At 38.3% G+C, this 26,460-nt stretch overlaps 1 protein-coding gene across 4 annotated transcripts in view; it reads right to left on the bottom strand.

The window, feature by feature from the left end:
* The window catches only part of LOC113067075 (uncharacterized), a 254,208-nt gene that overhangs the window by 83,901 nt on the left and 143,847 nt on the right, over positions 1–26,460 (bottom strand). For all 4 annotated transcript variants that reach the window (XM_026239302.1, XM_026239303.1, XM_026239305.1 and 1 more), the window contains one exon: positions 11,645–11,729. The gene's annotated coding sequence lies outside the window, so the exon portion shown is untranslated. The remainder of the gene's footprint in view (positions 1–11,644; positions 11,730–26,460) is intronic.

Genomic DNA, 26,460 nt, shown 5'->3' with positions numbered 1-26,460 from the left:
TGCCGTTTTCCATATGGATCCCCGATTTCGTCAGTCACTGACGTAACGTCGACCTGACTGACTGAAAACGAACATCTCAGTTACTTATGTAACCATCATTCCCAGAAGGAGGTAACGGAGACTTTATGCTCCATCGCTACAGCTGTACGGCCGGGGCACACCGTCTCGGCTCCTCAGCGAAAAACTGTTTGTGCGACCGCACGCGCTCCTTTTATACCCGTGCTGCAGGGCGGGGTGCACGATGTAAATCTTGCCCGCTAATATTCATTGGCTCATTTTGTTAACACTCGAAGGCGATTCGTCTCTCTAGCGAGATCCCCGATTTCGTCAGTCACTGACGTACAGTAATGTCTCTGTTCCCTCCTTCAGGGAATGAGGGTTACACACATAAACGAGGTGTTTATGAGATTTGTAAATTATTCCATTTCCATTCCTCTTTTACTCAAAATGTGTACAGTGTCCCAACTGTTTTGGAATTTGAGTTTGTACATAATTTTACAAACAACATAATTACGTAATTTCATTAACAAACAGGAGGTGTTAATGTCATGTGAAGTCATCTCCGAACATTATGAAAAATAACACTATACAGGAATTGAAGGATATAACTTGGAGAAAACGGTAAGATGCATGTTTCCTATTTAAAATTAACTTTGTCAGTGATGCTGAATCAGACAATACACTGCAATAAATACGAGCCTATCTGTTTCTACTAAAATTTTTATTTTATTTGAATTGTTTGAAATAATTGAAATACTATTTGGCCACTGTAAAAGAATGAGATCAACTAAAATATATCAGAGAACTACTTTAAAGCATTTTGTTCATATATTTATTACTGTATAAAACATAACAAGGATACTGGCACCAATGGCATTATAGTCTGTATCTCATATTTCCTTAATGTCTCGGTGTTAAACATGGTGTCACGTGCATGTGAGTATGCATGTAAATGATATGCAAATGAGTTTATGCATAGTAAAGCTAGGCATTGTAAGCTCCATATATGGTGATTTCGAGGTGGATATTCAAATGCATGTCCACACAAACTTACCCTAACTTGAATTTTATAAAGAGATTTTTGCGAAGATTCTGGCATATGCATGGCTTTATGAATGTGAAAATTTTAGGGCATATGCAAAATCTAGTTTTTGTGCCTATGTACACTTTTAGGATGAAATCTACGGAGAGTTTTATAAATGACAACCCTAGTGTCGGAGAGCTCTTCGGGTAGTCCTGAAGCAACATCTGATTAAATCATCACACTTCTGTTTTTTATAGACAGCAGGTTGGTCCACTCCTTTTCAATGTGTGTGCGAAGTGAAGTTGAAGTCATATGCATGGACCCACACACAATTGTGGCCATACTATAGATTTACTCATCAGTAGAGGTCTAAACATTTCACCCATTGTTATTAAGGATGCAGCACTATCTGATCACTGTATTTTCTTTGATACATTGATCTCTGCTACGTACATTGATCTCTGCTACGTTAATGTAATTTATGATATTGCTCCTGTGAAAGTCAGCAAGAAGACTAGCAGACAAAAATCACCCTGGAGAAGATCAACAGCAAAAGCCAATGCAGAAAAAAAGGCAATGTACTGTAGATAAGATGAGCGGATGTGTCGGAAGTCAAAACTTATAATTCACTATGCCATCTATAAAACTTAAACACGCAGACTATTTTTGCTACTGTTAAGAGACTGACAACCTCTCTGACAGCAAATGCAATGAGTTTGTTCTGCTTCATTGCATTTTTGCTTCCTTCTTTTCTGAGAAGATCAATAATATACAGTAAGAAAGGCAATTAGCACATCCTCAAATTATGCAGAGTTCAGACAGATTTGACCGCAATTTCTAAAATGCCTGTTTTTGAAGCAATTGATAGCAAAAATTTGGAAGGAATAGCACAGCACCTTGACCAAATCATCAACCTGCTATCTTGACATATTTCCTGTAACTGTTTAGAAGCTCTCTTAGAAGTGGTGAACGGCTCAATTCTTCCTGGGACTTTTCCCAAACTCCCTGAAAACTGCAGTTTCTAAGCCTCTTCTGAAAAAGAGCAATCTTGATAACACAATATTGAGCTATAGAACTATAGAACGACTAAAACGGATCCCTGGACAATTTTCAATCTGGTTTCTGACTTTATCACAGCACAGAGATAGCGCTCATTGAGATAGTAAATGATATACGCTTTAATTCTGATGCTGGCAAAATATCAGTGCTGGTATTACTAGATCTCAGTGCTGCATTTGACATTGTCGATCATAACATACTTCTAGAGAGACTGGAAAACTGGGTTAGGCTTTCTAAGATGGTTCAGGTCATACTTAACAGGGTGAGGTTATTATGTGAATATAAGAGAACTTAAGTCTAAGTGGATGTCCATGACATGCGGAATCCCACAAGGCTCAATTATTGCACCGTTCCTATTCTGCCTGTATATGCTCCCACTAAATCAAATAATGGAAAATAACCAAATCTAGGGGCCCTTATCATACACCCGGTGCAATGTGACACAAGGCGCAGTGCAAGTGTATTTGCTAGTTTTAGTCTGGCGCCGTTCGCATTTTCCCATCCAGCGCCATGTCGCCCATGGGAGTGCTGGTCTATAAAAAGAGGTGTGTTCAGGTGCAGTGCTGGCACAATGCTATTTTAAGGAGCTGAAAATAGACTGTGCCATAGACCAACTCAAACCTGGTCTAAAGTCTGGCGTAATGTTTTTTCTTTGTTATTTAAAGAGCGTGTTAGAATAGGTGGGTCCACAACGCGTGTACACGCTGCTTATCAAACACAGGGACGCACAGCAGCACACAAACATGCCAAATATTACAAATTAAAGGATTGCAATGCATAACATTTTTTGTAGGCTAATAAAAAAAAATATATATATATAAATATAAAATAAATATATAAATGCCTACATGTCATAATGGATAGTCCTTTTAAAGCAAGCTTTTATTTTGGCAAAGTATTAAAATTACCCTTATGAAAAATAACCAATGGTTTTATATATATATATATATATATATATATATATATATATATATATATACGACCTGACCTCGTTTTTCCTGAGACCTGAAGCTTTTCAGTCCGAGGCGTGATGCTGTTTTGTCCGATGACTGAAGCCTTTTAGTCTGAGGTATGACGCCTTTTCATTTGATGACTGAGGTCTGAGGATGTCCTAAAATGTACACCGTACTCGCTAATAGCAAGGCATGTCTGTGCGGGCACGTAGATTTTTCGAATATATTCGTATACATTGCATGATATTCGATATCCGTTCGAATTAGATTTTTCTCAAAATTGACAGCCCTAACTACTACTACTACTAAAAGTTTGCTTAATTTTCTATAGTTAAAAGATAAGATAAATTAAATTAATTGTATATGCCTTGATTGGATAACCAGAAATAAATTAAATACACAACACAGAATTTATGAGGGGGAAAAACAATTTCTTAAGGCTATTTTAAGAATAAGTATGAATAAATTATGTGTGTATTTAAATAATTAGACATGCTAAAACACAGAATTTGATAATCAAACATATGGTGCAAATTTACACATTTCATAGGGCCCTAAACATATTTTTTGTTAAACTTTTAAGAAATTCATGTGAAATTGTATAGGTTTTCTGATTTTAATTAATCAGACATGCTTTTTAAAGGAGTCCAGAAAAAAAAAAAGAGAAAAAAAAAAACAGAATACTGAAAATTAAAGATGGAAAAAAAATGAATTTGGGAAAAAATAAAACAGATTTCATAGGGTCCTACACACCAGTCCTCAGGTCCTCATATTGGCTTACACAGTTAGGATTGGCCTAGGACCTAAATACACAGCAGATATGCTCACTGAATATAAACCTAACAGACCACTCAGATCATTAGGATCGAGTCAGTTAGAAATATCAAGGTTTCACAAAAAAAAAAAAAAAAAAACACACGGGTGTCTGCTTTTAGCTATTATGCTCCCCTCAGTTGCAACCAGCTTACATAAGAGATCAGATGTCCGAAACATTAGCCACATTTAATCCAGACTCAAAACTCATCTGTTTAGCTGTGTATTTATTGAATGAGCACTGTACATCAGAACTGACTGCACTATATTTTATGTATAATCGTTTTAAAAGGGGAAGTCGTGGCCTAATGGTTAGAGGGTTGGACTCCCAATCGAAGGGTTGTGAGTTCTAGTCTCGGGACGGATGGAATTGTGGCTGGGGGTAGTGCATGAACAGCTCTCTCTCCACCTTCAATACCACGACTTAGGTGCCCTTGAGCAAGGCATCGAACCCCCAACTGCTCCCCGGGCGCCGCAGCATAAATGGCTGCCCACTGCTCCGGGCGTGTGTTCACAGTGTGTGTGTGTGTTCACTGCTCTGTGTGTGTGCATTTCGGATGGGTTAAATGCAGAGCACAAAGTCTGAGTATGGGTCACCATACTTGGCTGAATGTCACTTCACTAAATTCATTTTAAATACTTTTTAAAAATCATTAAGGGTTTTTAAATTCCTTGTTTTATTGTTGTGATTTTTTTAATGATTATTTTACTTGTAAAGCACTTTGAATTACCATTGTGTATGAAATGTGCTATATAAATAAACTTGTCTTGTCTTAACGTATAACTACCAATTTAAAAGATTCTGTGTTCTCCCCCTGGCCAGCGCCGATTCCCTATCCGGAAAAAAAATAGACACATTCAAGTCCCCAACCACGTAGCAAACAACCCACTCTGGTATCACCTTCTGCTGCTTACATCCAGAAACTCTTGCAGAATTGTATTGCATTTTTTTCAGCCTGTGAGCCCATGTAGTCATTCTTCACATACCTGCAGCAGAGATGTGTGTTTGCACTACGGCGTGACATACTGTGTGCTAAAATGCTGAGGATTACCGCCGTATGTTTCATCAGCCTTGGATGACGTCCAGTAATATCTGCCGTGGATGCTTTTTTCACATGGGCTCGCCCAGAGAGAAGGGGAGTTAAGCGATCAAAGAGGATAGAGGCTTTGGGTTTTTTTATCGAGGCCCACGTTTCAAACAAGAGCATCTGCCCGCAAGCTGGACACTAGAGCATTAGCTGAACAGGCCAAATAATTTCATCATACTCTGTTTGCTTTACACTGATATCCATCAATATATGGACCAATGTGAGATAGGTAGGAAGACTCATCGCGATAAAGACAACCATTTTTTATGTTTTCAGACGATATGTATCTGATTACTGTTGTATACACTCACTAATTAACTACTTAAATACTTCAAACATTTATATTTATATTTCCACCATTTAATTTCTACTGGCACAATGTTATTTTGATTTTAAAATGTGAAGTGACATTCAGCCAAGTATGGTGACCCATACTCAGAATTTGTGCTCTGCATTTAACCCATCCGAAATGCACACACACAGAGCAGTGAACACACACACTGTGAGCACACACCCGGAGCAGTGGGCAGCCATTTATGTTGCGGTGCCCGGGGAGCAGTTGGGGGTTCGATGCCTTGCTCAAGGGCACCTAAGTCGTGGTATTGAAGGTGGAGAGAGAACTGTTCATGCACTCCCCACACCCACAATTCCGTCCAGCCCGAGACTAGAACCCACAACCCTTCGATTGGGAGTCCAACCCTCTAACCATTAGGCCACGACTTCCCTTGTTTACTAGTAGGCTATAATTTTATAATGGTAAATCTGTATACAGTATTTTATTCAAGTTCAGATATGAATTGTACAAGATGAACCCTGAATAAAGCTGGTGTGAAGCAATAACTTGTGTCATTGAATATATATATATATATATATATATATATATATATATATATATATATATATATATATATATATATATATATATATATATATATATATATATATATATATATATATATATATATACACATAAACATACATAAATATACATATTTTATGACTATATTATGCTGTACTCGATTTCAAAATATGCTTAAATCTAATTTTACTGTGGCCTGAAATACAGCAACTATTGGATACCCGTTGGCAGTAAATTACTGTTAATTTGACACATTTTACAGCGTATTTTAAAATAACAAAATAAAATACTAAATTGAATGATATATTAACTGAAATAAAACAGAAATAGATATTAAATAAATAGCAAATAGGTTTTAAATTATTTTTATTATTATCGTTATGTACTACAATAACTTATAATAAAAATAATAAAAACTCAAACTAATGATAAAAACAGCAAAATTACTAAAACTTAAATTCAAATGAAAAATATAAAAAATAACTTATGAAATAAATGAATAAAAACTAATAATAGTATTTAAATGTTACTAAATATATCTAATGTTGCTAAATATATATCATTGAGTAAATTTAAAAATATATATTTAAAGAGCCACACAGATGGGAAATCAAAAATTACCTGTATTACAGTGTATGATGTAGCTGTCCATCAGTGTAAACAATGTGCAAACTAATTAAACCAAAAAGTACACGATTTATAAAGTTATTGGCTTCTAAAGTAAGGAGTCGACTCTGAATCGCTGAAACGAGTCGTTATAGATTTCAAATCTTTTCCCCATCTCTATGTACGTCACTAGGAGCACTTTGCATAATAATCTCCGCCTACCGTGTTGAGAGAAACAAAACTTTGACCTGCCCCACCCCCCACACACAGACACAGACGCTCTGGTTGGTGTGATAGCATCATGTCGAGGAGACCGTTTGTTTTATTTTCACTGCCAAAGAATGAAGATCAGAAGAACCAATGGCTAAAATGTATTTTTACCACAATACCAGAGCAGTACAACAAACCCCTTTTGTTCGGTTCACAACATTTCACTGCTTTTCTAATCTCGGTGAGTACAGCGGGATTTTCAAAGCGTTTGGCCATAAAAGAGGGTTCATTACCAACTTTATTTAGAACAACGAGCATCTCCGAATCACAACGTGAAGTATGATTATGAATTTATGTGTTTGTTTTCTCCTGAGCGTCTTATCAGTATGTGTGCTGTCTGCAGCCTTTGTCTGCGCTGATCGCCATGTGCAAACACGTCATTAAAATGAAGTGTAACTCCGTGAATACTCAATGAAGAGACATGAGAGAGATATTTATAGAAAGCTTAAAAAATGACTTTAAAACTAAACAAGTGCAGCCGAAAACAGATATTCTGTGATAAAGTAATCCATATGAAAACAACGCTATGTCTGTTTTTCATGTCTCCCTTCGTTATATGTGACCACGCCCCCGAGCTGAACGCAATATTCAGGTTCAAAGTGAAGCGCGCAGCTTGAATAGGCACACACAGAAGAAAAAGCAGCGAGACTGTTCAAGTTTTTTATTTTATTGTTTGCTTCGCGATGAGAGGAATAAGACATAATTCACCCCAAACAGATGCTAACGCATAGTTTACTGTGGAGGTGTGTGCGGAACAACCAATCAAACCTGAATATGTTAGTTGACCAATCAGAACACAGTATGCTACCGAAAGGTGGGGTTTAAGGAAACGGAATCTTTTGAACAGCTTCGTGCGAACCGTTTAGGGATCTCTGAGAATTGAGGTAATTTTAAAATGATATTTTGACAAAATGACAATGTTTTTTAACCTTGGATGGATTTAAACCTAATGTACAGGACTTATAAACAGTGATAGGAAGCTTAGAATTTTCATCTTACTGGCTCTTTAAAAAAAAAATCTTATTTATTGCCACCCAATGCTAAATATTTTTTTTTTTACCAATAATATCATTCTCAATCATTCTTTTATATATATATATATATATATATATATATATATATATATATATATATATATATAACTGTAGGCTGTAAAACAAAAACTCTGATTGGTTGCATAACGTGTCAGTCAAATGGACGGTTCTTTGCCAGAATATGATGTAATTTTAACCAGACTTGATGCCTCTTATCAAAGGTTGGCTACATAAATCTACAATGTGCTTAAAAACATTCTTTAGTCCAGTCTATATAGCACTTCCACCCTTAGAAAATATACACTAGAAAAAACTGATTGAAAACAGATAATTCTCTCGCAGACAGCACCAATCAAATCTGAATAATACATACTAGATGACCAGTGACAGACATAATCAGGTCACTGTCAGTTATTCCACTGATCTAATATCATTCCTTTTAGTTCTGCATGAATACCTGCATTAAACAGCGCGTCTGAAGTTTATGAGTTTTCCATTGACGTTAACTATTCCCGCAGAATAATACAGAGTCATGTTTCAAGTGCCGAGAGTGCTTTAGATGGATTTCGACCTCCAAGCAGAACGAATGACAAGATCTATCTGTCAGTAAGTGCAATAACAGTAGGCTGTCACTCAATATCGAGGTCCCACCCCCTCCATGCCCCTCCACTCACCCCAGAGTCTTCGAGACCTGTCAATAACCTTTAAGATGATGAGGAAGGGTGGTATTTTAAGAGGTGAAAGACAAATATCTCACTCAGCATGACACGGAGTGGTGGGTTTTCCCTCATATACTGCATGACCAGATTAAACCTCAAGAGAGTGTATATAATGGAGGAGTCAATAACTACAGCAGCTCAGAATTCAGGCCTCCAGGTTGACAGAAATATAAGTAAAATCCTCTGAAGGTGTTTATACAAGACTGGAATGATAAAGGTTAAAGTTCTGTAACTCCAACATAGTTGTGTGCATATCAACCACTTAGAGGCAGGATATAGTGAGGTTTGGTTTGCTGAAATCTGGGGTGCTTTAAAGGCAATATGAACTCATCTGAGAGCAGATCTGAGAGCAGAAGTGCCCATTATGATGCAATTAAGTAATTATTAGAATTAAAACCTGCTGGCAAAATTAAATCTGATATGGAAAACAATAATTAATTAAGCACTGTAACAATAACCATGTTAAGATGCACACCAATAAAACAAGCAAAAAAATCTGATTATTGAAATAAACTTAAACATTTAACAATAACCTGACATTGCAAGTGTGCTTACAAGAGTATTGTATATATATATATATATATATATATATATATATATATATATATATATATATATATATATATATATATATATATATATATATATATATATATATATTATAAAATCCGATTATTCCCAAGTCGTAATGTCTCATCAAATAATTCCATGTATCCAACTCTGAGAAATCCACTTGTGATGTAAAACAAAGCATTTTAAACCCCATCCTTATAATGGTGCTCATTCAATATCACATTCACAATCAATAAACCCACAGAACACAGGTTAAGCGGTTTACATGTTGGGAGACATGGGGTAATGAGCAAAGATATAGTTGTAATGATCTGTTTATACTTAAGCTGTTTATGACGCTGTTTATCTGACCACATGCATTGATGGCTTATTATGCAGAATTGTTAAAAATGTGCATGTAAACAACATACATTTTTTTTTTTTCATTTAGAAAGAAAGAAGAATACAGTGCTGCAGTCATAACATATTTTTGTAGACCAAACCCTGTAAATTAGTTGCATTTCATGTTTTATTCTATGAAATTAATTAGTAAATGCCCATTCTGATACTGTATGTAAAGCTTTTTCTTGTGAAAGTGACTGTGAAAGTGGCGTGACATACAGCCGAGTATAGTGACCCATACTCAGAATTCGTGTTCTGCATCAAACCCATCCAAAGTGCAGACACACACACTGTGAACACACACCCGGAGCAGTGGGCATCATTTATGCTGCGACGACCCGGGAACATATGGGGGTTTGGTGCCTTGCTCAAGGGGCACCTCAGTCGTCGTATATGCCTGGTATAGGCCCAGTACTCGAACCCACAACCTTAGGGTTAGGAGTCAAAACTCTCTAGCCACTAGGCCACGACTTCCCTTTTAAAATAATAAATAAAATAAAAAAAACGGTTTACAAGTGTCAAAATGGGACTACAGAAGTTGTCTGGGAAATTAAATGTTATACTGTGGTGTACCGTATTTTTCGCACTATAAGTCGCACCTGAGTATAAGTCGCATCAGGTCAAAAATACGGCTGTAGACGGTAATGTTTTCTGTTAGTTCATTTCTCTCGGTTCATGTCAAATTAATTTTGATAAATAAGTCGCACCTGACTATAAGTCGCAGGACCAGCCAAACTATGAAAAAAAGTGCGACTTATAGTCCGGAAAATACGGTAGTTTGTTTATAGCCTAAGTTTAGCCTTATGTTATTTTATTTAGGCTACAAAATTTGTGCTTATTATGATGAACAAAACATCTACAGTATGAAACAAACTTTTATGGGTCACAGAGGTCATCTTCCAATTTCAATCATTTATGTTGAGGGACTGGCCTGATCGAGTTGCATGAGCTAAAGCTGAGCAGTGAATTACCACCATTTAAATAAACAAAAAACAAAGAGATACACAAAAATGTACATCACTTCTAAATTTTTCAGCACAAGAAACACCCCCCCCCCCCTCCAAAATGGAAATAAGCATCACACAATCATAGAGCAGTTCTAAGTGAATTCCCTGAAGACTTCTCACAAATCCCATGTGAGCACAAATCTCTGTCCTTGAAGTTACAATCATTTAACCTCCAGCCTTCATTTAAAGAGTTCTCAGACTGTCAACATGAACACACACGCTCTCCCAGCCTCTTCACCCGCCTAAAACAGCACACATTTTATTTTCTTCCCAAGCCACAAAAGTGCATGAATGATGTGCCCAGCAGAAAGCCTGTTTTCTTAAGTTTGATGCTGATGTGCTGCTTTGAAGCCTGTTTTCTCATAGACAAGTCAGCGACACCATAACTAGACATGACATATTTTTTTGCTGAAATAGGGTCTCCAACAGGGCACAGCTTATTAATATACATTTTTCACTTCAGCCAGTGCATTCCTCAAGCGCAAAACCTAACTTAGAAGACAAGATGGATCACAGCAGATAACATAACTGTCATGTGGGAGACAGATTCTTCTTAAGAGTGTGAAGACGTGAAAGCAAACTTTTGATTGTTCTGAAAAATAAAACGAATCGAGTACATCGATGCCACATGATTTCACATGTATGTTCGATTAAGATGTGTAAACATTAAATGACACAATAAAAAGGTTTTTTTTGCAGGCAGTGATGTGTGGGATGTTAATACATAGTAATAGTACGGTAATAATACAGTAATAACAGTCCTGTCACCGACTGTCTTTCAACAGAGTCTCTGCTACTGCTCTGTCATACTGTATCTCTAGTCTTTATTAAGACCTTTGGAACATTTTGTATCCCCGAGGCTTTAGAGAAAAAATGGTCCCATTAAAGGCTTAATTAAACTGAAGGCTTGTTTCTTGATTTTCAGATTTTAAATGTGATCTAGTGTATTTTAGACTTAATGTTATTATGTATATATATGTTTTTTACATTTTTCTTTTTTATGTAAAAAAATCTATATTATTTTACCATTATGTTTAACTACACCTAGTAAAAAGGAATAAATCATTTAATTAATAATTAGATATTTTTTAATTGAAAATGTAAGAAAAAGAAAGAAGCATTCATTCCTAGTGGCTGCAGTCTGTGTCATAAAATGAAATCCTTTGAACTTGCCATGGTCGGAACAAAATATGTAAATAAATGTAAAACACATAATCTTTATTTATCAGACCCACGCCAGACAGATGGATCAGCCCACCTGGGAATCATGCCGGCTTTCCAGATGTCCAATCTGTTGCAATCTGCAGGCCAGATCCGAAAGAAAAGGAGGAGCATGAGTGTCTCTATACAACAGAAAAAAAAAAAAAATTACATTAATATTTTCCTACATTAATCAGTGGGAGATTTTCTGGCAAACAAAACAGCAGCACAAACTCAAAGATTGCCAAAAATTGAAAAGATTACAGATCTCTGTTATATATAAATTATTTACAGATCAAATACATGACAATAACCAAGTAAAGTGTCAATGACCTTTGATCACAAGAAATGCAAGGATCATCTGCAGTATGTTTGAGCATGTCACAGTTGCCGAACCTGATGCAGTGCATCGAAAGTTTTATTTGAAAGCTACAGCAAAGCACTTGATTTTCTGTAAACACCTTAAATGTCAGTCTGTTATCATGCACAAACCTGGAATGTAGAGAAAATGCTGTATGGACCACTTTTTTGTGATGTTTTATCTGTTTTGTCTTCATTGGAAAAAGCTTCTTGAAGTTTTTTTAATTTATGATGGCAGGATGGTAAACTGTAAAGTGTGTAGTTTGGAGGGAAATGTCAAAAGAGAGTCAGTAAAACAATGCACAAGTTACTAAAGTTAATTAATCATAAGAAAGGAGAGAGAGAGAGAGAGAGAGAGAGAGAGAGAGAGAGAGAGAGAGAGTGCATGCACTAGTGATGCATGATCTTGATTGCTGTTCGCTCACTTCACACATGCATCACTTGGATTAAAACTAAATCATAAATATAATGCAAACAAATTGTATTCACGATAAAAAACATTTATTTTAAACATCAATCTTACGACTTTAAAGGGGTGGTTGGAATTTTTTTCTAGAGAACTTCTGCTTTAGAACATTCGTTTTGAAACTTCTGAATCCATTAGAAATTATTATTATTATTATTTTATTTTTTGGGGGGTTCTGTACCTAATATATATTTATTCTTAATTACAAATGCTATGAAAACACAGGTATAGGTATCTGTTGGAGTCGTTCTGGAAAAAGTGGTATCAGGACATTCATAATATGACTTGACTTTTTAAAACCTTGTTTACCAAATTAATAAATTATTTTTGTACAAGTAGTTGTGCATTTTCTGAAAGTAATAATGTTTCTACCTCATTCATTAAAGTATAATTTTAAACTGTGCTATGCATTATGAAGCCAATGTTTTCATTTACGCCGAAATGTTTTGAAACAGTAGAAGTCTGGATGTTCTTTCTGGCTCTGAAGTTTTTCAAAGTCCTTTTGTGGCTTCCAAACCCCATGTCTCTGGCCTATACTCACACTCTATTTATGCAAGAAAATGAAGTTGCACACTTGGCCCCTCCTAAATCTGTAAACTACAATTAAGCTAAATTCCAAGTTTATTTCCAAATGCCGTCCTTGTTCCAGACCATGTGAGAGGCTCGAGTCTAAAATTATAACACTTTGGGTCAGGCAGCCTTTGGGTCAGCCAATTCCTCTATCATCTGTCGGAGTCGGAGAAGTGGTTAAACGTACTTGTGTCATCTGTCATGGGCAGACCGACTCAAGAACTTAAAAGACGTATTTATACAGATGAGGTGATTGTGTCTGGCGTCAATCCATACTGATCTTCTATCAGTAAAAGCATCTTGGGTTTTGACTGACAGACATGTTATTGGGAATTGGTGTCACCATGTCATTTCACAGAAATGTTGTCTTTCCTATGGCGACCTGTAGTCAGAAAGGTGAAAATATGATTTACATCTGACCGGGGAGGAAGGGAGTGTGAGGCCTACATTATGCCTTCATCTCTGTGGTTGGAGAGGACAGTTGTGTGAAGACTAAGCATGTGCAGTCACAGTCGTACTGTCTGGTACAGTAAATTATACAGATTTCATCTGAAAATAAAAAAAGCTATCTGGATTACAGAATCAGATTCCAAACATTCAGTATTTGTAATTACATTACATTTTAAAATGCTCATAATCAGATTAGTCACTTTTCAGTTCGGACTTAATGTAATATTTAATTCACTCCATGTTGTTTATAACATAGAATCTATTCCATTCTTTTTGTATTTTATATCAATCTGGCACAAAATATGGCACAAAATAATTCCATTCAAATCTGTTATAAACAAGCTAAAAGTAGCCCATAAGTAACCAAAAAGTAGTCCGATTAGTAACCTAAAATGTGTAACCTGATAGATTGCATTATTCGTATACATGTATTCGGTAACAGATTACAGTTTGTAAGTAATCTACCCAGCATGAGGGCTATGCACATACGTAGTCAGTTAACGGCAAGTAAACAAGTAAACAAATAATATGATTCAGTTATGTGATCTCATATCTACATATCAAAGCACTCAGACTCAAAGGCTTTTGTGCAACAATAGAAAACACTTGACACTTTTTGAAGATACCACAAAAGAGTGCAAGTTTGTACCAAGTTTCCATTCAGTTGTGTGGTTTTATTGCTTTATTCTTCCTTTTACGATGTTTACTGTTTGTTCTGCATCGGCATTAGATCTATGAACCTCCCACAAGCTTTCTTACGCTTTCCGAAGGAATTTATGAGACCAGAGGTTCATGTGTAGCACTGTCATTCCTACAGACATAAGACTGGGTGGCAGTTGCCCTAGAGATTAATTACACCTAACCAAGAGAGCTTGATAGTGAAGGTCTGCTTTACTTGCTGTAATTCATTGTAAGAAAGAGCTCTGAGATCAGAAATTAAATGTAATACTTTATGTGTGGTGTGCAATCTACTTAATATGCAACAAGACATGTTTAATGCCATGCAGGTTCATGACATAAACCACATGTGGTACAAACCTTCACAGATCTGAAGAATGGATGAGAAGACAGGATGGATAGACAAGAAGATCAAAGAGAGAAAAATAGACAGATGGACAAAACAGAGAAAAACAGACAGAAGGATAAATTTGCAGACAGACAGAAAGAAAGAACTGATGTATGGATGGATGGGAAATACAGACAGAAAGAAAGCAAGCAAACAGACAGATCTGAATTGGGAATTCTGGACCTTAAGAAAAAAGGCCACAAAACAAGGAAATTTAAACCTCCATCAATCCAGTCAGAGAAAAGCGATACGTGACTCCTTCACAGAAACAGGTGATAAAGGGGGCATGTTTTTAACTTTCGGAAACTACCTGAATTAAATTTACTGACTAAGATGACCTGACAATTACTTGAACAGAATTAACCACTTCAAAGTGGCCCTCGGTCTTTGCCCTGTTGACCCACGATTGTGTACCCAGTCACACCACCAACCACATCATTAATCTGTAGTGGGCCTCATAACCAACAACGAGCCCAACTGTAGGAGCAAAGTGAGCTGACTGGTCCATTGGTGTAATGTGTTTATATTGCACTGACTGTGAAAATTATGATATTATTTTATACAAACTTCTATAGTGCATTGACGATGTAAACACTTGATGAGAGAGAAGAGACGCAATATTTCGATTTCTCTGTTTATCTGCACATGTGGTGGCACTGACAAATAAAAAACCTTGAACCTTGAAAGAAAAAAAGTGCAAACAGGTCACAGGTTTTCAGATGATTTGAATCATTCATTCAGTGCTTTCCTGCCAAAAAATCGCTCAACTTTGTCTGCATGCAATTCAAGCCACACAGATGTGGTTAGATAAACTCAGCTTAATAAAAAACATACAACTGAGTTTGATTGGTCCTGATATATAACCGTGTGGTACTCAACTGACTGAAGGAACACATGTGTTGTCTGGAATCACCCCCCTTACTGTCGTGACTCACTGATGACTCATTCCCAGAGTAATTCCCACAACAGCCGATCATGGACATTACTGAGTATGGGGAAGCATGAGAATTCCCAGAATTGTTTTGTAATCCTAAAGTTTTAGTTTGGTTTTCTTGTTTTGGTGTTTGTGCACATTCTTACCAAACAACCAGTGTAAATGTAGCACATACTGTACTCTGCATTCCTGGCATGGATTTTGGGTAGGGGGAAACAATGTTTGTATATTTCTACATTACCTATTTACTCTGCATCAAACAACCTCCTCCTTTTCAGTCTGGATGAAAAATGCTATTTCCACAAAAAAGAAAAAAAAAAGAAAATTATACTTTATAAACTGTTTTGAAGGGTTATCATGCTTTCTCCGTCACTGGTCCAAGACTATGGAATAATTTGCCACTGGATGCTAGATCTTCCTTAACCTGAAATGTTTTTAAGGATCGTTTGAGATCATATTTGTACCCCCTTGCATTTTAGTATATGGATGTTTTATGTTTTTATCTTGTTAATGTACAGCACCTTTGAACTACTGTGTAGCCTGTAAGGTGCTATATAAATAAAAAAGTTTACTCAACCCTGGGTGTCTGGTCTGTGTTTGCCTGGGTGTCCACTAGTGGTCTCACTTTCCCATAGGCACCTCACCACAGGCACTACATTTCCCACAATGCATTGTCCCTTCATCACGGTAATTGCACACCTGTTAATTGCACTCAGGTTTCTTAACTTTTATCGTCATAATCCTATCTATTTAAACCAGTCTGTTTTCTGTCTGTGTCAAGGAGTCCTTATTTTCCGTCACCCAGTTTCCTCGCGTTCCTTTGTAGATTCTAGTTTCATGTTTGTTTTGTTTCTGGACTGCTTTTATGGTTTTGATCCCCTGCTTGTTTTGGATATAGATTTTTGGATATAGATTTTTGGATTACCCAATAAACACAATGCTCTTGGATCTCTAATCTCCTGTGTCCTATCATTACACGAAGTGGAGGCAGAAGCCAGACCTATAGAATTTACAAATGGCTGCCCATTTTTACAACAAGAAAAAGGTGAATAAGCAAAATTGGATTTATCACAATGCTGATTCTTCAAGGAAACTCTAATATTTTAAACAAAATACTAAACAAAGAGAGAAAAATTAAATTTTTTAGACAGAAACAGATAAACAGGAGAAGGGGAGATAAGAGGACTGGGAAACCGATGAATAAAAGACATAAATGGAGAACAGTTGCCTGTAGTCGTCCTCTCAAAACCCCAGTTAGGTTAAACAAACCCAAGTCTACCTGGACAGCTATGCTTTCCAAATACTATCTCAGTTGTGAGGTCTGTTGTGATCTGTAGCTAGACGTTACTCACCAAACAATTGATGTCAGATTCACAGAACCATTCCAAGCATTTATAAATATGTGTAAGGCTTCAGTCATCTCTGCTGACTCACTGTCTGAGAACATAGAGTTATCTGGTGACTTCCACCAAGCACGATACTTTTTCCATTCGTTTGGTACTTTGTATGTCAGTATACTTTGTATATCAGTATAAGGGGGGTTGTATAAAAACTAGGAAAAAAACAGCAGAACATCCAGTAAGAGATGACTGGAGCAAAAGCCAATAGTTGGCCAGCTTTCCAAATAGAGATCCATTATGGATTACGCTCATATAAACACCATGTCTGGAAACAGAAAGGTCAGTTGAATAACTCCGTATTGTACAAGAAGTGATACATACTTTGATAATTGACATTTGAAACCCATTTTACATAAATGGTTGTATATAAATATTATGTTGCTCACAACCAGAAAAATAGATGTAGGTCAAGACTGCTGATTTTTTTCCATTGGGAATTCACTGGATTGGGTAAACCGGCCATTTTGAGAAAGCAGTCAGGTGGATTGGAAGGAAAAAGTTAGATTGATATCATCAGTGTCAATTTCATAGTCCTGTTAAAACAAACTGCTGAAATTGTGTTTGGACTATCATGATGAATCTTTCAGGTTGCATAATTTATTCCTAAGAGAAAGTGTAATCGTGGTGAAAACAGTTGTAATCTGTTTGGACACTTTTCCTCTTGTATTGTGCACACATGGGCTGACAATCATTCTCCAAATCAAAAACGTCCCACACTCATTCCAGATCACGGTTAAGGTCCATCCATCAGTTCAGCTTGTAGTTATTCCAATGTGAAAGAATTAAGGCTGAAAAATGTCTGCGATAAACTGTTTCCACTTATTGTTTAAAGGATGGAGGATTTCAGAGGATTCCATAAGGGTCTTAATACCCACTGAATTGCTTTGACTTCTTTAATCTTTCCTAACTCACTTCAGAGCCTCTGAACACTGTCATCCAGCAATGCTGCTTTGAGAGACCTGGATTATTATCCCTCATGTTGTCAGTCACTCAACCCCTCAGCTTCCAGAGGCTTTTTCCAGGGTCTTATCTTAAGAACCAAAAACGTTCGCTCTAAAACAGTTTATTTATTCATGGTCAAAGGCTCCTAGATGAAGAACGACAGGTTCAGTGGGGAATCTGAGATTGGTCAACATGATAATCACGAATCTGGTTTTTATTAACTGGGCAGCCTACAAAGGCATCATTGGCCATATTAAGCATTGCTGAGAGGGATAGATGTGCTGATCATTCAATAGAGTGTACTGGCTTAAGGCCCTAATTTTGAAGGGTTTTTTTGTTAGCCCACTTGAAAGAATGTTGTGGGGGCTGGTTGATTTGAATATACATATATATATCAAATAACAATACAACCCATTGAACAAACAATAAAACATTTTATTAAATATAGACTGATTAAGTTTCACAGTTCTCGATGTTCCAAAAGTGTTTCCCAATGCAAAATTTGTGCAGAGTTCAAGTTTAGGGCACTTTGACAAAGTCAATGGCAAGAATCTTTTTTTTTTTGGTAGTGACCTCTGCATGGGTGGGGATACGCAACACAGCAAAACTGATGATCCAGCCAGTTTTGTATAAAACTACATTTTCTAACCAATATTGCCTCTAAGCTGCGCGCGTGAACTTCATTCGTTGTGACCACACAGAAGAAATAATATGCCACACACAGGACACATGCGAAAATAAGTTGAGAAAGCCATGTGATTGAAGTCAAGTTAAGTGCAAAATAATTACAATGTTCAGGCAAACTGCTATACAATTGGTGTCACTATAGAGTAAGAACCAATAAATGCAGGTTACTTAGAAACAGTCACACCACATCATGTCTGTTCGTCCAGAGTCACGTCACAGCACAGCTGTTCGTCCAGAGTCATGTCTCCAATGATCGTCCCAAGTCGTATCATGACCATGTCCAGATCAGCCGAGCTGAGGGGAGACTTTAGTAGTTTAGCGTAGTTCAGCAGATACGTGGAGAGGCTCTGGTAGTTCATCAGAGACGTGGAGAGGCTCTGGTTGTTCCACAGAGAAATTACGAGACTCTGGTACTCCCATGGTGTTTCTACTGGATTCCAGAAGATCAATGCTGACTTGACTCTGCTCATGAAGATCATTGGTGACTTGTATTTGTTCATGAAGATCATTGGTGACTTGTATTTGTTCATGAAGATCATTGGTGACTTGTATTTGTCCATGAAGATCAATGGTGACTTGCCTTTGTTCCTGAAGATCACCGGTGACTTGACTCTGTCCTTGAAGCTCACCAGTGACTTGATTCTGTCCTTGAAGCTCACCAGTGACTTGACTTGACTCTGGAAGGTCCATGGTGACTAGCCTTGACTCTGGAAGGTTAACGGTGACTAGTCCTGACTCTGGAAGGTCAACGTGACTAGTCCTGACTCTGGAAGGACAACGGTGACTAGTCCTGACTCTGGAAGGTCAATGGTGACTAACCCTGACTCTGGAGGGTCCACGAGCACCTGACTCGACTCTGGAGGGTCAATGGGAACCTGACTCGACTCTGAAGGGTCAACTGGAAACTGACTCGACTATGGAGGGTCAACTGGAACCTGACTCGACTCTAGAGGGTCGACAGGAGTCTGACTTGACTCTGGAGGGTCCACGGGAACCTGACTCAACTCAGGAAAGCCCACTGTAGCTGCCATCCTCTGCAGGGGCTCAGGGCTGGCGGCCACCTTGTGCCGTTGCGCTGGGTTGGTGGCCATCTTGTACTGTGGCGTTGGCTCAGCAGACGTGATGTGAACGGTCTCTGGATCAGCAGACGTGACATGAACACTCCTGGGAATCTATAGGATTCTGGATAGCATGGAGAAATAATACAAAAATGTTTCAGCGGCCATCTTGGGCGTTGGCGCTGAGCTGGTGGCCATCTTGCATCGTGGTGCTGGGCTGGTGACCACTTTGTGCTGTGGCACTGTGCTGGCGTCCATCTTGCCTCGTGGCGCTGGGCTGACGGCCATCTTGTGCAGTGTCACTGGACCTGCGGCCATCATGGGCAGTGGTGCTGGACCGGCGGCCATTCTGCGCAGTGGCTCTGGGCTGGCGGCCATATTGTGCTGTGGCGCTGGGCTGGCATCCATCTTGCCTGGTGGCGCTGGTCTGGAGGCCATCTTGCGCTGTGGAATTGGGCTGACTTCCATCTTGCCTCGTGGTGTTGGGTTGGCGGCCATCTTGTGCAATGGCGCTGGGTCAGCGGCCATTCTGCGTAGCGGCGCTGGGCTGGCAGCCATCTTGTGCAGCGGCGCTGGCTCGGCAGACTTGCGCCTCCTTTCCCCTCTCAGTCCACAATGGTGGGACGGCGGATCCCATCCGTTCCTCCCGAACCCAGGGTCGACGGGAGGCCATAGTGGAGAGTGATGCCGGACATACTCTCGACCACTCATTCCTGAGCGACCCCCCCTGGTCCCACGAAACACGACCAGGCGGGTACCCTAGAAACCGTTCCTCTCCCGCTCTGTGACTGGGGAGGAAATATATCAACAGACATACCGCTGGATCTCAGTGATGGAGTCCTTCTGTGACAATCGTGTACCCAGAGAGACACAGGGAGAGAAAGAGATCCAATAGCAGATGTCTTTATTGATGGGTAATCCAAATTGTAGTCAAAAACAATCCAAGGTCAAAACCAAAAAGACAGTCCAAAAATAAACAAATAAAGAACAGGGACAGGAAAGGGAACTCGGAAAACGAGAGGACTCGGAGGTCGAGCAGACCAGGAAGAATCTCGGGGAACGAGAATGCTGGATATATGAAGGGTAAGCACTCCATACAAACAACAGGAAAAGACTGGTATTTATAGGGAGGCTAATGACAATTAAGTGACTGCACCTGGTGCAATTAACAGGAGTGCAATTACTGTGATGACAGGATAAGACTAGAGGAATTCTAGTGCCTACGGTGAAGTGCCTAAGGGGAAGTGAGCCCACTAGTGGACACCCAGGGAAATAGAGACTAGACAGCGTGACAACACCACAATAGCCATTAAGCAGAATATTTTCTTCAAAAAGGTATAAAGGTTTTCAAAACCATGAAACCAAAATAAATACAAAGAGTCAAAAATGTCATGTTCAAAATACAATCACTTTATTATTATTTTTATTTATTTATTTATTTTTATCTCAAATTTCTTGGGCACTGTTAATTGCCACTACTCCATAAACATAATTTACAGAAAAAACACTGATAAAAGGTTGTTCTGTAGTTCTAATGTTGTAGGTTACCTGACGATCACAGAGTTTATTAATACTACACCCATGGACACTTTTACAACATACATATTATCTGCTGAGAGATTGAGGGAGCTTACTAGGACTTGAAACAGTTTAAATCTGAGATGATTCACTTCAACTGTAATAACAGAAGAGACCAAACACAAGAAAAAAAATAAATAAAAAAATAACAATTTACAATTAAAAGTGACTTTTCTGTTAATGGTATAAAAGGTATAAAACGGTATAAACGCTGACTATGCACTGACCTACTTGTCATGCAATCCCAGTGACCCAGATACCCTGTTGTTGTTAATATAATTAGTTCTCATGTAACTCCTCAAGACTGTGAGAAAACCGGACGTGTTCTGAAGGACAGCACAGATCCGGAGACTCTCACACACTTTGTGTTTAAAAAAACAGCTTCTTAATCTTGAGCCAAACAGACAGTCTGTCCAAAAAGGGCAAAATTAAACATCATTGGCAGGAACTAATCACTTTTTTGTGAATGAAGCACCTCCCCATGCCAGCTGACTTACTCTATTAATGATTAAAACACTTTGGCGTGACAAAATGTACTAGATGCTGTAGTCTGAGCTCAAAAATGACTGATAATGTACTGTAGCTATAGTCTGGACTAAAACACTGATTGTGGGTGGTGTAGTGGTTAAGGATTAGAGCTGCTAACTGAAATGTTGCACTGAACATCAGCTCAAAAATTCACATTCATGTATAAGTGGAAGCTCTCAAGTCTTGCTCATACTCTGACATCTGCATAATTGTTGTGAACTGACTTGCTCTTTAAAGTTGACTGATTATTATTTACGCTATCATTTATTAAACGGGTTTGGCAGATAAACTGGAAACAGTTGTATTTTATTGGAAGAATGGAGTTTTTACCCTATGGAGCATTGACTGTGATGCGGCTTTTCCTGTTCTTGTGAGTCAAAATTACCCCCAGATTGAAGAAAACCAGGGGCCGTATTCATAAAGAATCTTAATGCAAAAAGTAGCTCCTAGTGACAAAATTCTAAGAAAATTCTTAGAAATGTGGGCGTTTACTCTTAAAATGAAAGAAAAAATCCTAGTAAAGAAAAAAGTAATTCAGAAAACATCTTAACCCTTAAAAGAGGTCTTAAGGTCAAACTTGTTATAGGAGCACAGACAAGCACTTTTAAGAGGCTTAAGAGTTTCTTCAGCAGAGGAGAAAATGGCAGAAAGACGAAGAGGCAGAAGAAATGTGCTAACGTGCTAGACGTGCTAACATCTCCGACACAGAGCAGAAATGCCATAGCGCCAGAAATTAAAGTAATCACCACATTACGATATTTGGCAACTGGGAAAATGCAACAATGCAATAGTGATGATTTGGGTCTGTCACAACCTTCTGTAAGCAGAGTGATCACACAAACAATTACAGCACTTTCAGAACATCTTATTGTGTCGCAGTTCATATAGTTTCCACTGGACATTCCCACCTTGCAGGCTCAAAAAACTGCATTTATGAATACAGCAGCCTTAAAGGTACACACAAGCAGGGGGAATGAACCGTTAATAGTTTGTGCTATACGCTCTTTAAAAATGGCCTTGTGTTCATCCACTAACTGGGGTAACAGTAAACACTGTTCCTCTGTCCAGTTGGGCTTTCTCGCCCTTCTTGGTGTTGATTCCATGTTTGATACATTAAAACCAACATTCAAACCGCCACTTAAATAGGACAGCAATCACTGTAATTGGAAAGAGTGGAACAATTTTTATCATTCTAAGCCAATCAAATACCTTATAGGAAATTAAAAGCATGGTATATAAAAAAAGGATTTATATAAACCCACATATAATGTGTGTGTGTGAAAACGTTAAAATAGGAAAAATTACACATGTAAATTCAAAGTGAGAATTAGAATAGACCCTATACTTAAAATCACTCTTTTTTTCCTTCTTGTACAACCAACCAATCACCGTCTTCAAAAGATTGTGTCATACATAGCAACAGGGTCAACCCCGCCTCCTCACTAAGATGAAAGTTTTTGTCTTTTCTTTACTCAGAGTTGCTCTCAGATCGGTCCCGAATCGCTCTTAAGCTAAGACTCCTACGTAAAAGTTTTTTAAGCTAAATTAAGAGTTTTCTGAGAGGACTCTTAGAATCTTTATGAATACGGGTCCAGGTTTAAAAAAAAACTGCAACAGTGGTGGTGCTCACAAGACGCTGCTTTGATGCCCTTAGTTATCCAGGCCATCAGAGAAGATCTTCTAAAATATGTAGATTTAGTTTTGTTTTTCATCAACAAAAATAGTTTCAAACAAAGCCACAATTACATTTCTGTTACTCCTGAAAACAAATAACCCACACATTAACATGCTCAGAAAATTATTAAATAATTATTGCACACCCCTAGTTCCAGATGTTAGCAGTATCAGTCAATTTGGCCACTACAAACTACAAAAATTTCTTTGGAAAAATGATTTACTTCTTGGCAAATGTACATCTTTTCTTTTGAATTTCTTTGTAATGCAATGAAATAAGTGTGCACAGTTATGGAGTAGATGATAAAGAGGGAGCTGCCGTGGCCTAATGGATAGAGTTTTGTAAACCGAATGTCCGGCAGGAATTGTAGGTGAGGGGAGTGAATAACCAGCGCTCTCTTCACATTTAATACCACGACTGAGGTGAAACCCTTAAGCAAGGCACCAAACCCCCAACTGCTCCGGGTGTGTGTTCACGGTTTGTGTTTGTTCACTGCTGTATGCACTTGGATGAGTTATGGGACACCATACCTTGCCACACGTCACTTTACTTCATGAATAGAAGAGAAGCTGCATTATCTCTGCACTGGTGGAATTCATATAGCCCACTTGAATAACTTACTCAAATTTGAGCCAAAACAACACTTATCAAATTGCCACTAGAATATTACTGAAGGAAAATTCTCACACATTTTTTTAAATAATAAAAATATATATACACAGTACAGACCAAAAGTTTGGACACACCTTCTCACACCATTCAAAGAGTTTTCTTTATTTTCATGACTATGAAAATTGTAGATTCACACTGAAGGCATCAAAACTATGAATTAACACATGTGGAAATATATATGGAATTATATACATACCAAAAAAAGTGTGAAAAAACTGAAAATATGTCATATTGCAGGTTCTTCAAAGTAGCCACCTTTTGCTTTGATTACTGCTTTGCACACTCTTGGCATTCTCTTGATGAGCTTCAAGAGGTAGTCACCTGAAATGGTCTTCCAACAGTCTTGAAGGAGTTCCCCGAGAGATGCTTAGCACTTGTTGGCCCTTTTGCCTGAAAACGCCTGTATACAAAGGCCAGCCTGCAAAGATGTACTGTATCACCTGGTACATGGGAGCAGAAAATGTAAATCCCTGAGCAATGAAAAAAATAATGAGGTCTAATGAGTCATCACTCACATTCATTTCCTTTCCTAGATCGGTTTACTTGGAGATTTGCAAAGGGTACCTTTGACATTAATGTAATGTTTTTTGCCAGCTGTTAACAGATTGAATTTTACCTCCTTTATTTTTCAAAGAACAAGAGTTATTTTCTAGAAGTATGGAGTGAGAATTCACTGCTTCAAGTTCAAAACTTGAATGCCAGGCTTCCAGCTGGATTTAAGCTGTTGCGAGACAAGCGATGCCTTTATTTCATGTCACACAAAAACACACTTACAGGGGCAGGTTACACTAAAAAAAGATCTAGGATTATTTTTGTTTAACCCAAATGCTGGGATAAGCCTTTTGGGTAATTGTTGGGGTTATTTTCTCAGTGTTTGGGTAATTTTTGTGTTACCCGGCTCCTGGGTCAAATGTAACAACCCAATGTGTGGGTGATTCTTGTGTTACTCAGATCCTGGGTCAGATGTTATTTATCAAGGAGAGTTTGCATCTTCTTCAGGAGAGAGCAGTTTTAAAGTACCATTGAATTTATGCATTCCTTAGTAAAATAAAGGTTTGTGTACATTCTATTTTGTCCATATAATAGTTAATAATCCAACATGTGTTCTGTCCTATCTACCCTAGCCTGGTCATACCAAACTCTTCTAGTTTGCTTTGCTTCGTAGACAGAGTCTGGAAGGGCATAACTGACAAGCGTTTACTTTCTAGCGGGGGGTGCTTGTCTGAATTTTAAAATCATTGGTTTACACGTAAGCCAATCTCATAACGCTTGGTTATGACGTGTGTTATTCGCCCGGCTCAGCCGCCTCGAACTTCCGCAGTAAACACAGGTATGCTGTGAAAACAAAACCATTGAGCGAAATACCGGAGTGAAAATGGCTGTTCACAATCACAATTAAGTATCGCAATGCCAGACTTTGGCCTCCCCAGTTTATCGCTGACGATCGGTAAAAGTTGATAAATTAAACTTTTCCCAAAACCTGTCAGGAATAGGGCCACAACATAACCTCCATTCAAAATGTGAAACAAACACTCTTCTTGTTGAGGCATCAATTTGCAAATGCCGGGAATATTCTCCACAACAGAGCGAACAGCATCCCGTGTCTCCATGTCCGCTATCGTTTTCGATTTCCCTAACCTAAACTACAATCTTAAATTTGGCCCTTAGGGTCTATGTCACAGCTCTCAGCCCGCCCTCTGTCCGTTGATTGGACGGCTGGTGCAGAGCCAGAGGAAATCTGGGAGCTGGTTTGCTGTCTTAGAACAGAAGCGAACTGAAATTGAGTGGATATACGAAGTCTGACGTACTCAGGCTATATTTACCCAGCCCTTGGGTTAAATACTATCCAAATTGGGTTGATTTTAACCCAGTGTTTTTTAGGCTACGTTCACACTGCAGGGCTTAATGCTCAATTCCGATTTTTTGAAAAACGTTAGATTTTTTTGCAAGGCCATTCACATTTCCAATTAAATGCGAACTTTTGTGATCTCCTGTGTGAACGTGAAATGACCCAGAAGTGACCCGCGTGCGCAGAAGAGTACTCAACGCTGAACGACATCACTTGTTGTTTGCGGAAGTAGCTAACGTTAAACATGGATGTTTGTTCTTGGCTCGGTGGCTTATTATTTTTCGCTGGCATTGTAGCCAGGATCGTCGGAAACCACGCTCGGCCATTTCGCTGGAAATGTTTTCGTAAACAGCCCGGTTCCGATAAGAGCCCTCGAGTTTGGCTTGAATAGAGCAGTCACCTCAAATATTAATTAAATCTGTGACCTCGCTTCCTTTCCATTGACTGGTCTCAGCAGCATCGTCCGCCATGGTTGTTGTTTATCTTCTCGTTCCCGCCTACTCCAATGCAGAATTATGACGTTTGTAGCGTGTCAATGACATGTGGGTCGGATACATGTGGCATGGCCGTTCAGACGGAGGTTGCATTTCAAAAGATCGGATACGTATCGGATTCAGGACCACATACCCAAGCGGTCTG

The sequence above is a fragment of the Carassius auratus genome, chromosome 50, assembly GCF_003368295.1.
Source record: "Carassius auratus strain Wakin chromosome 50, ASM336829v1, whole genome shotgun sequence".
NCBI lineage: Eukaryota > Metazoa > Chordata > Actinopteri > Cypriniformes > Cyprinidae > Carassius > Carassius auratus.
Note: the sequence above shows the minus strand (reverse complement) of the source record. Positions and strands in the feature narration are given on the sequence as shown.